General features: G+C 45.5%; 1 long non-coding RNA gene across 1 annotated transcript; it reads left to right on the forward strand.

Annotated features, from left to right (window-relative positions):
• Window positions 1-6,056: 6,056 nt before the first annotated feature.
• LOC118908729 (uncharacterized) lies at window positions 6,057-10,338 on the forward strand. Its single transcript, XR_008994670.1, has 3 exons — window positions 6,057-6,296; window positions 7,165-7,261; window positions 9,734-10,338. It is a non-coding gene; the product is annotated as an uncharacterized LOC118908729 (long non-coding RNA).
• The last annotated feature ends 1,143 nt before the right edge of the window (window positions 10,339-11,481 follow it).

The following is an 11,481-nucleotide window of genomic DNA, read 5'->3' on the forward strand; positions in this document are numbered from 1 at the left end:
GACCTTTAAGATCTTGAATTTCCACTTTGGTTCCCATAGCCGGTTGGATTATGAAACCACAGCCCTGCTTTTAAAATCCAGTCAGGCATTCGGAGATTTGTGTGCCTAATATGTCTTCAGGTAGGTGGCATCTGTAACTAGATAGGATCTATTTTAAATGAATGTGCTAGTCTGAATATTTATTCTGACTTTTCTCAAGTTAATTGCCATAGATCGGACACTTATTTTCTCTTTTCATCTTGATATTTTCCTCCTAGGTCAGTAAGTATTTTAGTGTGTCCTTAGTACTTTGATGGCAAGGTTTTGATTTATCGAACCTTTTACAAATTCAAAAGCATGGCTTGTGTTTCTTAATATTGCAAGTGAAGATTTGATTGTTTTTGTGGCTATTCCTTATGTGTGTAATATATCCAGACCTGTCATTTACAGATGTATCCAGAGAGGCAGAGTTAATATCAAACTGAAATAACCACTCACCTGGGTCCCTTTCAAAGTTGCAACACGGCTGTTTCTCATGGGTTAATCACATAGGTGTTAAACACATTTTCTTACCCAGCATGCATTATGAGGGCCTAACATGTCCTGCTCCTTCTGGGAATCTGTGATGGTGGCAAAATGTGAACAGACTTGATCCATGATGGGAAGCAGTGCCACAGGGACTCTGAAAGCCTAAGAACGGGTATCTGACCTGTCTTTGGGAGGCCAGGAGGGCTTCCAAGATTAGATGACACATCGGTGTTGAGTGTTGCAGGAAAAATAAGAGGCTGATGGACAGAAAAGTGGGTCAGTCAGTTAAGATGGTGCTTGAAAGCATTCTTTATGTAAATTGAGGTTTTATTTATCTACAAATAATGAAGATTAAAAAAAAATAATGCCTGAAACAGAAGTTAATTGCTCTCACACATAACCAAAGTCCAGGAGTGATATCGAGGCTCTTTGGTGTTCTCAACCCAAATTCTGTCTATCTAGTTGCACTGCCACGCACTATCTCTTGGTCCATGATGGCTGCAGGAGCTCCAGCCATGACAGCTTCATTCCAACCAGCATAAAGGTGGAAGGAAAGGAAGGCAGACCTTCTCCTTTTAAGGAGGCTTCTTGGTATGTCATATTATCCTTCACTGATCAAAATTTATCATCTTGTTTCATATAACAGCAAGGGAAGCTAGGGTATGAGGTCTTTGGCTGTGTGGCAATATGCCCTGGTAAAGTCAGGGCTTTTCATAAGGAGAAAAGGGAACTTTGGAGAAGCAAATAGCTGTCACTGCCAGAGTGGTGATGGATGGTGGGTGGAGAGAAGGTTGTGGGAGCAAAGGAGAGAAAGAAAGCTTATCTTATTTCAGAGAATAAAGATAAGTAGGTCAATTTGCCTTAGAGTTTGGTTTGCCAAGAGATAAGGCTGGAGAAATAAACAGATCCTAGGTCGTGGGAGATCTTATAAGCTGTGCCTGCTGAGGAGCTGGATTGTTATCCCGAGGACCGTGGGGAGCCGTTGAAGGAATTTCATCCTTGAGTTAGAGGGAAAAATGCACTGGGAGGTGGGGACAGTGGCATCAAGGGGTGATGACAGCTTTTCAGGAGAAACTATGACACCCCAAACTAGGCAGTGTCAACAGGGATGAGGAGAAGTGAACAGATTCCCAAGATATGAGAGATGTAGAACTGGTCAGATGTAGGTGGTGAGAGAGAAGTGGCCAAAGATGGGAGACGTGCAGGAAGTTAGGCAGATAGGACACCATTCACTGAGAAAACAGGGAATGCTGGACAATCTGGGTGGAGAAGGTGAGCTTGGTTTGGACACATTGTCCCAAACATTATATCTACACACTTATTTGGGTTGATCCATTTTTTAGCAGCTTTGTTGAGGTGTAACTTACACACCATAAAATTCACCCATTTTAAGTGTATGGTTGGATGAGCTTTAGTAAATTTATATAGTTGTGCAATGATTATTCAGTTTTGGAGGACTTCCACTGTACCAGAAGTTGGGAAATTTATACGTAAGCATTTATAGTCAATTCCCTCCCATCTCTAGCTCCAGGGAATCAATGATTTGCTTTCTGTTAGATCCACATTTTAGAGTGTAAGTTCAATAAAATGATGGGTGTAGTGATTCCCTGGTGAGGAACTGAGAGGTAGGTCACGATCCTCCAGGAAAGTATACAAGAATCACCTAGGGGGCTTTCTCAGACTGCACATCTGTCCCACCCATCCACAAAGGGTTGCGCTCCCTTCCCCCTCTCCAAACCTCCCTCATGGTGAGCCACCGTTAGAATGAGGAATAAAAGGAGTTCTTAAGTAAGTTAGGGCAGAAAATGGTAGGAAACCTCTGAACTTGTTGGTTTTTTATAACTAGCATAGTGAATATTTCCTGTTGCTGTTTTCAGCCAGACATTATCTAGATAGAGCTCAGATTTGGAGTATCCCAAATATCAGACGAGATGGTGCTCAAAAGCACCCTTTCTGGAACATCCCACCTTTCCGGGCCATTCCCTGGTTTTCCCACAGAGAGGGTCTCAGCAGAACTGACCTATGAACACTGACCACCACTCCTTCGATAAAAAGTCTTTCAAGGGCAGTTCAGCCATTTACAAATCCAAGGGGTGCTCCAGCCTGCCTGGAAACTATACCCATATTTTCTGACTGAATAATTCCACAGATAAAAGCAGACAAATGATTCATTTTTAGTGGCACTGCAACCCTGTCGAATGGTTTGAGGACACATCGGTTTGAATGTCCCTGGGGTTCTGCAGGAAGACTGTTCCATTGGGAACACCTTCTTGCAGAACTTGACTTGAAGCTTATTATAAATATCTCAAGTCTCTGAGACTCCATTTCCATTATATCTATCTTGAGTAATGTCAAGATTTCTTAATTAGTTGCTAACACCATCAATGCTATGAAGCCTAAGACTGCTGTTTCAGAAATGAGAATTATGTAGGCATTTTTTGCTCCCTTAATTGTCTCAAAGCATTAAGGATTCAAAGTGGCTTTTGGATGGGACTGTGGCTCTAACACATTTCCATCCCTCAGAGAGATTTCTCCACTGTTTTAACCTCCCCCGATCTTTCTGTCACTTGCAAAGATAGGAAAAGTGGTATTAAGCACTGCAGAAACCACAAGCTTTAAAACCCATCATATCAAATATTCTTCAAATTCAGCTTTCTTTCTAGCAAGCAGCACTGTAATGCAGCTCCTTGAAATCAATGCACAACCTCTCTGGGAAAAGTTTCCCAAAGAGGTTACCATGTATTCCTTCGTGTATTTTTTTGAGCACCTACTCTGTGCCAGGCCCTGCACAGGATACAGAGGATTTCCGCAATTAACAAGATAGGAAAGCTATTTTCTGAGGCTGCCATTCTGGCAGGGCAAGAAAAAGACAATCAACAGGATCATTTCAAAGCAGTAACTGAATAAAACAGGGTGATGGGTTGGGGAGTGACTTGGCAGGTCTTAGAAGGGTCATCAATGGGGCCTTTTAGAGGAGATAGAATTTATGCTGAGCCCAAATGAAGAGAAGGGGGCAGCTGAGGTCCGAAGGACAATTCCAGAGAGAGAGCCCAAAAGACGACACAGCTGTGAGGAGGCCTGGCGCCAGTGGAAGTGTGACCAAGGGACAGGTAGTGTGCAATGGGGTGACTTCCAGGCAGGGTGCAGCTCAGCTTACCTGTAGCCCCTGGGTTCTGTTCTAAGAGCTGTGGAAAGCCGCTGGAGGACCTGTAGCACGATGCCCTTTGCCCTACAGGAGCATTTCACCTGCTGATGAGCGCAGGCTGGACCAGAAGTGGGGCTCAAGAGGAGACAGGGCAACAGGCCAGGAAAGTGTTGCATGATGGAGGTGAGAGACAACTGTGGCTCTGAGCTGGGTGGTGGTGAGGCTGGTGGTGGGAAGGGGTGCATTAGGGACATATTTTGGACTTAGAGCACCAGGCTGCAGTGATGGGTGGGATATGTGGGGGGGATAGTGAGGAGAGTGGGGAAGCAACCATGACACGAAGGTTCTTGACTTGGACAACTGGCTGGATGGAGACGCTGTTTCCTGCGGTGGCAAGGAGGGCAGAAGGAGCAGGTGTGGAGAGTGGGAGATGGAGAGCTCTGTTTTGAACATGTTAAGTCTGAGGCATCTATGCAGACACTCACTCATCATTCATTCATACACTCACTCATTCATTCAACTCTCCTCGAATGTGCCCAAATGTGCCCTCCTTTGGAAACACCAAGCATTCTCCCTGGGGTCATAAAGATAAACAAACCAGAGTCCCTGCTTTCTTCTTGGGTAGTAGAGGTGGAAGACATATAGGAAAAAGCCACAATATGGGTGATGGGGGACATACATACTAGAGGTGTGTTGATGGACCAGCTGATGGTGTAACCAACTCTCTTGGCTGGGAAGAGCTAGTGATGCTTCAGAGAAGGGAGCTTTTTGAGCTAGGTCTTGGGGGATGATAGGAGCTGCTGAGTATCCCAAAAGGGGGCATTTTTCCCTGGGCACTGAAGTTGGTAGCTGCAGGTGTCAGTAATCCTGGATGAGAGGACTGGGAACGTGAATGACACTCAAGAAGAGCTATAGAACCAGAGGGCCTGATGACATCTCTTTTGAATGTTGGCCAAATTGACATAGTAACATATACTGGGTAGATTTTAAAAATTATTATATGAGCAAACATACCATATATAACCCAAAATGAGAATTCTGTAAAGGAAAATGTGTTTTCAATAGTATTTCTGGAGATGTCTCTCCATTTGTTGGAGGGCAACACAAGGAGCATAGAGAAGTTAAGGAACTTAACCAGGAATCACTCAAGAGGTAAGTGCCCAGATGGAAATTCATCCTGGGATGCCTTCCTCAGAGTCCAAATGCTCCTACCCATAATGTGCCATCATGGAAAGATAAGCAAGTGAAGATGAGGACATTGCAGAACAGTGTACTTAGTATAATCATGACTCCATTTATGTTTACAGGGGGAAAGGCACTTATCCACAAATATGTTCACATACATTCTGTGCACAGAATTTTTTAAGGAAGATGACAGGTCACTTTGGGGAGTTGGAATGAAACCAGAGGAAAAGGAAAGCTTCACTTTAAATTGTATACCCTCCTGCTGCTTGGATTTTGAAAATGTGAGACTTTATTAACTTACAATATAATATTAGAGGTAGGTGGTCCAGGCAGAGGCATGCTAACATCCATGGACCTTGCCTGCCACCCATTCCATCTTTGTGCAAGTTTTAGGATGCTGGGTCATTTTTCCTCTAGCTGCTGCACAAGGCTATTTGCCTTTGCCCCAGGGCATATGTGGGCAGCGAGGACAGTCACTTTTGGAAGTTCATTTTTTGAAAATTTTGTTCCTGAGCATTCCTACCTACACCTCACATGAGTCTCTGTTGTCCTCAACTTGGAGCATGAGGTCCAGAGAGAGGTTATCAAATTCTTTAATTATTGCCTCAGGAGGAACATTCTCTATTTGGTCTCACCCTGAGGGATTGCAATACAGGCCAGAGATGTTTTGGGGGTAGAAATCCTAGATACTAGACAATCCCGAACGCCTAAAGATGACTAGGGAGTACAGATAACCCAAGAGGGGTATCTTCAGACAGCAATGCACAGGGAAAGAGTGACTGAAATTCAAACATTTCTTTTCTGCATTATTTGCCTGACACCATCTCACTGTGATAAATACCTAGACATAGATGTGGCAAATATTGTCACAAGGGCCAAATCCATTCAATTGCTACTGCCTTTCAGGAGCACTAAATGAAGAAAAATTCTGAGGCAAAGTTTGAGCTTTGCAGAAAAAAGAAATCAGTGATTGATTAATAATGTCTGCCACGGGCAAGCCATGATAACTAAGGTATGGACACTAAGTAGTTCTCATTCCTGCTGCAGTTCAGTTCCTGCCTTTGGCTTTTTCTTCTGGCAAGATGAGTAATTCAGATTCTTCTAGCTGATATTTATCTCATTTTCCCTACTACACTCATAGCATTTGGTTCATACTTCTGGAACCACACTTGCCACAGCCTGTCTCATGCCTGAACAGTCACATGTGTGTCTCTCTCTCCTAGCTCACTGTTCCTAAGGGCAATGGCCATGTTGTATTTGTGTTTCCATCCCTTGTGCACTGTTGTGGCATTCTGCACATACTGGGCACACAGAGAATGTTTGTGGAGTTGAAATGCATGGAACTGAATTTTAGTGGGGCCTGTGAGAGAGAATACAAGCAACCTGGAGAGTCCTGAGGAATCACAGCAATGAGGGGAGACAGAGCAGAGAGGAGGGGGCCAAGTCCAAACACCAGTGTGTAAGAAGTATCTGTTTCTCTTATTGTCTTTAATTTGTTTTCTTTGTCTACTGTGACAAGTTATTGTAAACTTAGTGGCTTAAAACAATAGATGCGTTATCCTACAATTCTATAGGTTAGACATCCAACCAGGGTTTCACTAGGCAAAGATCAAGGTGTTGAGAGAGCTGGGTTCCTTCTGGAGACTAGGAGAGAATCCCTCCCTTTGCCTTCTCCATCTCCTTGAGGCTGCCCGTAGGCCTTCGCTGGGAGCCCCTTTCTTCTTCAGTGCCAATAACAAAACATCTTCAGCTCTCCTTTTGATTCTCTCCTTCTCACTGCCTCTTCCACTTTTAAGGGACTGAGGTTACATGGAGCCCACCGGGATATTCCAGGGTGGTCTCCCTCTCTCAGCATCAGCTGATTAGCAACCTTAATTCCACCTGCAACCCTAATTCTCTTGTGCCAAGTAAGGCAGCATGTTCAGGTACTGGGGATTAGGATGGGGATGTCTTTGGAGGTACCATAATTCTACCTACCACATCTTTAAATAAACTTACAGACAACTCTGAACCCCCGACAGGTGGGACTGAGGGGACATTTCACCCACCTCAGAATTGGAGCTTCTTCCGGTTGCCTCACAAAGACCAGAGGGGCCCACAGGGCCCCAGGGGCATAGCAGGAGGGGACTACACTCCTGTTCACCCCGAGAGCATCGTTATCAATGTGGCCTTGTGCAAGCTGTGACCCCCGTGCTCGGTGCCTCTCAGTACCACTGCAGAGTCTGGAAGCCTTGGCAGACGAGGTCCACTTTCCCTGAGATCCCCAAAGCCTTTCCTCACCTTCACAGTCATCCCCCCTTCCCTCCCCCTCTTGCTTTGGTCTCCAGCAAAACCTGTCCAGTGAGCTGGGAGCGCTTCCAAGAAAGGATCCTCTTCCCTCAGACGCACAAGCTTTGAGCTCTTCGTGAAGCAAAAGTCCCTGAGGTAACAAAAGGTTTGATGGGCTTGCTTGGAAGTGTGGTGGAGGAGGGAAAACACAGAGAAGGAAACATACATTAATGCCTCAGAAATGTCTCGGGCCACACCTTTTGCCCAGTTTTGCCCGGGGCCCGTCTCCGCACCGTAAATGCCTCATTACAGCCCTGCCTGGGGCACTCTTCCCGTTTGGACGGCACTCCTCTCTAAGCCCTGGGCAGGAGGCAGCCCCCGTCTCTGGCTGCGATGAGCATAAATGCCCAGGCCGGGCTGGGCACGTCAAAGCCTCCCCCGGGAGTGGGGAGTGTTTACATGGCTGGCAAGGAGGCTGGCCTCCGCGTGAGAAGAGGCCTGTTTAGAGTAGAACGCCCGGAAGGCCTGATGGAGGGCCGGCCCCTGAAATAGAGCAGTCATTAAGGAGAGGGGAGCAGCCGTTGGGAGCGGGAACACTTAGTAATGACATGGGCACAAACACTGGTCAGGGAGGGCCTTCCTAGAATGTACTGTTTTCTATTTGCTTTGTGGGGGAAGAGAATCTGCTGCCTTTTTTGGAAAAAGGGGATGAAAAGATGTGGATTTAGTGTTGTGAGAGGCAGAGGAAAACCCTGGAAGCCGAAGTCCTTAATGGGGCCCCAGAGGCACAGGTGGGCCTGGCTGGGAGCCTGGGGCTCACTCTGGGGCCGGGACCTGGGGGAGAAGCCTGCGGAATGGGCAGGACGTAGGCACCTATGCGGATCAATACCCCCCACAGCCCCCAGGGCCGTAAACCCGGTGAGGGAGACTTCTGATGTTTCCCTCTAGTTTGTTCTTCATTTCACCTGCAAAGACCAGCAGAAGAAGTTTTTACAATTTCTCCTTTAGGATTTGTATTAAAGTTCCTAACACTCTTGAAAGGTCTTAACCTTAGAGTCTAAGGCTTAGGCATAGATTTTCATATGAGCTCCTTGAAAGTATTTACAAACTCTTCCTGAAGTTTTTGCTACTTTTATGCACTGACTTTCCCCCTGCATGGAGAGCTGCAACGGAAGTCATTTCCCTAATACATTCCTAAAATTGGAATCCCTAAGTGTCTGCCCAGCACCCTTTCTTTGAGGAACATCCTCCCCTGTCTATATGGGCCAGCAGTTCTGCAGATCATGGTACTCGCTGCTCTGTCCAAAAAGATGGGCATGTGACCCAGGGCAGAATAGTGATTGGTCAGGAGTGGGAATATGACCCAGGCTTGGCCAATCATAGGACCACTTCCTCTGGACACAGTGATTGGTCTAGGATGAACACATGACCCAAAGAAGGGTCAAAAAGTTATTTTGTGGAATGGATGTCTATGAATTTGAAAGGAGGTGCGCCTTCTATCGGAGGTGTTAAGCTGGGCCATCTTGCCAGACTGCAGGAGGGAGCCTGTCCACAGGAGAAGAGAAAGGAGAATAGCGCAGGGAAGGAGAAAGGAGGCAGGGAGGCAGACGCCCCAGTGTCATCGTTTGTGCCCTGGGATGAGGCTGAGCTTGGAGTCAGTGACACTCCTGGGCTTTTAGTTAAGTAAAAGTCCCTTTTGATGTTTAACCTATTTTGAGTTGTGTCTCTGTCACTTAAAACTCCAAGTTCTTAATATATTTAGCAAAATACATTTTGTAAAATGGGAAGATATTTTGTATCTCCAAATGAGCGTCTCAAACACTGTGTTCCCCGTTTCTTTCCTTCTTTCGTAATGGCTCAGTCCTTCATTTGCCACGTGTGTACCTAATTCGGGTGCTAGCACGCCCTCCTCATCTGTCCTATAGCAGAGAGACCGGACGGCCACCACGCACGCCCTTGCCCCAGCTCACCTGGCCAGCACAGGCAGCTGGGGAGCAGTTTGAGGCACCCTGTTGCTGATGGCAGAGTGCCCCTTATAAGAATGGAAGTCTGTGTCACCATGCTATGCCCTGATGTTCCCAACGCTGGCCCAAGATGGTGCAAAGGAAAGGCAGTTAGTCACTTGGAAGCAGTATGGTGTAGTAGTGAGGGCAAGGTTTGGGGCACCAGAGCAATGGTGGTCCAATCCCAGACATAGCAGCTGTGCCAGGCTGGCCCTGTTCTCTATGCTCTCAGTGCCTCCACAACCTTATCTGTTCAGTGGGGCTGATAGGACTATCGAACCCGTATGCGGCTGGGCTGAGGTTTCAGTGAGTTGTTAGCACTACTCTTTGAAACCCAGAGCCCAGAAGCAGGACTGCTGAGGCCTAAGTCTCACAAAATCTTTCTTGAAATTTCCAGTTCAGTCCTCTTCTATCGGTGTCACTTTGTTGAGTCACTTAAGGTCTCTCAGCCCCGTTTTCCTACCCGAGGAAAGAGGTTGATAACAACACTCTTCTTAATAGGAATGTGTGAGGACTGGAGGAAATAGTGCTTATGAAATATGTTATTGTGAAATGCGCATAGAAAATACTCAGAACACATCAGCTATCAGGGTGACGATTGATCGACACAACTCTTTCCCAACAGATTAAAACTGACTCACCCCAGCTGTCCTTGCAAGGAGTAAACCTCTCTCAAGTGCGAGGCATGTCAAGAGAGGATCGGCCTGAGATGGTCCTTCAGAAGTTCCGCTCCTGGCACACACCCCAGTCCTTACGCACTTGCGCATGCAGCACATACGTGCAAGACCTCATGCCAGGGACCTTTGCCTTTTCAGGGACTCAAGGTGACAGCTGGTTCTAATATTTTCTATTTGCTCATTACCTATTTAAATTCAAATGGATTATCCTGGTGCCTTGCTCAAAGGTTTCTTCTTGTTGCTGTATCACCAACACTCTTGTCCAGGTCAGGAAATACATTTCCTTGAAACCTTCCTGTTCTTAAAAAGGTTTCTATTTTGAAGGGTGCAATTCACTTCCTGTGTAGAAATAAATCAATGTAATTTATGTGACTGGTTTACAAGTCATCAAATTTTACCTTCAACCAACTGTTTTTGATCCTATATTTATTTGCTAATTTAGACATTGTATAATTTTAAATGTACATCATAATTTTAAGAGGCTTTTATTGTGCCCCTCAGAGAAATGCTGATCCTCTGGAAACAAACAATTGTTAAAGTTCTATTTTTAAAAAAAACCAAAAGGCATTTTGGTAGTTTTAAAGCTAAAAATACAAATAAATATTGAGATGTTTAAACAGAGCCTGTTAACCATTTTTTATTCAAGGGTGAAAGTATGAAGACTTGGTAGAAGCTATGGTATTTCTAAGCAACCTTAGGTGAGAGGATAGGAAATTGCTGTGTAAACATAGCCCTGCAAAAAGACAAGAGAGAGACAGCAGTGGAGAACAGAGGTGTTCTGCATGCAGGGCACTGTTGCTGGTGATGTCTCCCCTGGGCACAGAGGACTCTGCAGATCTGCCCTCAGACTTGATGGGCAGGCAGACCCAAGAGTGAATGGAAGTTCCATTCAAATGGCTCTTTTCATCCTGGAATCAAAAAGGACTGCTCAGAGCCCAGGTCAATGGGCCGTGGTGTAACCGCAGACAGGCAGCCACCTCTGAGATGAAACACAAACCCAGGTTCTTGCCAGAATATTCCACAACGGGGATGGGCAGCCACTGCACACATTTCCAAGGAGCCATGTGCTGTATTCTGATGTTGCTTTATCTATCCCCTATGTTTTGGCCCTTCAGCATTCAGTTTAACATTTTAGCCCAGTCTACTCAGTGTTGGTCTCTGTTTCCTATCTCTCTGTTTTTCTCGCGGAGCCTGGTTGGGAGGCAAGATGGGGCAGTGCAACCAGCCCAGGTTTTAAAACCAAACAGACTGGGCTCCGAATCCCAGCTGGGTACCTTAACCATCAAGAAGAATTTAGCACAGCCCTACTATCTATGTGTTTGAAAGTTTACTTGTCATGTCCTTTCCAGGTCTGCATTTCCTCATCTATAAGGTAATACCTCCCTCTCAGGTTTGTGGTGAGGGTTAAATAAAATAATCCAAGAAGGCACCCAGTACACAGGTTGGCATGTGATAATTCCTTCATACACGTTAGCTATTATTATTTGTGTTTTTCTCATCATCACTGGCATAGTTGTGTAGCCTTCCAAGGTTTTAAATGCCCTACTTTAAAGAACAGTAGTCATGTGATGACTCGCTCTTTGCATGCTGTTAAAAAATAAGACTCTTTAAAAAATAAGTCCTACATCATTACAATCCCACACCAATTTAAGGAATGACAATTTCTTAAAGTTTGAGCACAGGAGGAGTAAAGCAA

This window comes from Manis pentadactyla, chromosome 18 (genome assembly GCF_030020395.1).
Source record: "Manis pentadactyla isolate mManPen7 chromosome 18, mManPen7.hap1, whole genome shotgun sequence".
NCBI lineage: Eukaryota > Metazoa > Chordata > Mammalia > Pholidota > Manidae > Manis > Manis pentadactyla.